An 827-nucleotide genomic window follows, 5' to 3' on the forward strand; every position below is an offset into this window, starting at 1 on the left:
GAAAGGGGGTACAGAGAGGGGGGGAGAAAGAGGGAGATAAGAGAAAGGGAGAGGAGAGAGGGGAGAGGAGAGAGGGGAGAAATAGAAGAGAAGGGAATGGGAGGGGGAAGAGAGAAAAAAGGAGAAGAGGGGAGAGAAGAGAAAGAAAAGACAGATGGAGGGAGAACAGAGGGACGAAAGGGGAAAGAAGAAAAAGGAGGAGGAGAGATGTGGGAGAGAAGTGAAAGGAGACAGAAGGAGAAGAGAGAAAAGAGAAATGAGTGAGAAAAAGGGAGGAGAGAGAGAGACAGAGAGAGTGTGAGTGTGAGACAGACAGACAGACAGACACACACACACACACACAGAGAGAGAGAGAGAGAGAGAGAGAGAGAGAGAGAGAGAGAGAGAGAGAGAGAGAATGACCATGGAAGTGTTGATAGCTGCCATCTAGCTGGAGAGGTTTCTGGCTTTCTGACCCCTCACCTTTTATGAGCTGACGTGACTAGGAATCTATAACTCTAGAGAGAGGCCAGTGTTTTAAACAGGGCAACAGACAAAAGTCCTGCTCCCCTATCTCCTTCTCTGCCCTGGCTCTGCACCAGTATTTCATGGGTTCACATCTCCGAGGAGTAAGATTTATTGACTTTACAAATCTTCTTATTAATTCAGCAAATGGTTTGCATATTTGCAGAGTTTAAGATGTGAGCTGCCAGTCAACTGCATCACAGACTCAGCCTGAACAGGAAGCCTCATAGATATGTAGCTCCACAGTTCTGGGCATTTAAGAATCAAGTTCAAACACTGCCTACAAACCAGTGACCTCCCATCTAGGCCCCTGCTAAGGTCAC

Source organism: Onychomys torridus, chromosome X (assembly GCF_903995425.1).
Source record: "Onychomys torridus chromosome X, mOncTor1.1, whole genome shotgun sequence".
Taxonomy (NCBI): Eukaryota; Metazoa; Chordata; class Mammalia; order Rodentia; family Cricetidae; genus Onychomys; species Onychomys torridus.